The following is a 261-nucleotide window of genomic DNA, read 5'->3' on the forward strand; positions in this document are numbered from 1 at the left end:
CCCCCCCCCCCCCCAATTGGTTTGTGCAAGTACTGTCTTGTAGAGTCACTGCAATGGGGTGAGGTCATTCTCTACAGACTCTCTCTCTCTCTGAAAATTTTTAGGTGTTTATTACCTCTTGTTTTTCTTCTGTCTTTCCAAGAAAGAATACAGTTCTCTACTGTTTGTGGTTGGCAGTTGATAGGAAGAATTTTGATCTTCAACATTTTAGGTGAGGAAGTTAGGACTGTCCATCTGATTCTGCTCAGCTTTCACACACCC

This window comes from Macadamia integrifolia, chromosome 14 (assembly GCF_013358625.1).
Source record: "Macadamia integrifolia cultivar HAES 741 chromosome 14, SCU_Mint_v3, whole genome shotgun sequence".
Classification (NCBI taxonomy): domain Eukaryota; kingdom Viridiplantae; phylum Streptophyta; class Magnoliopsida; order Proteales; family Proteaceae; genus Macadamia; species Macadamia integrifolia.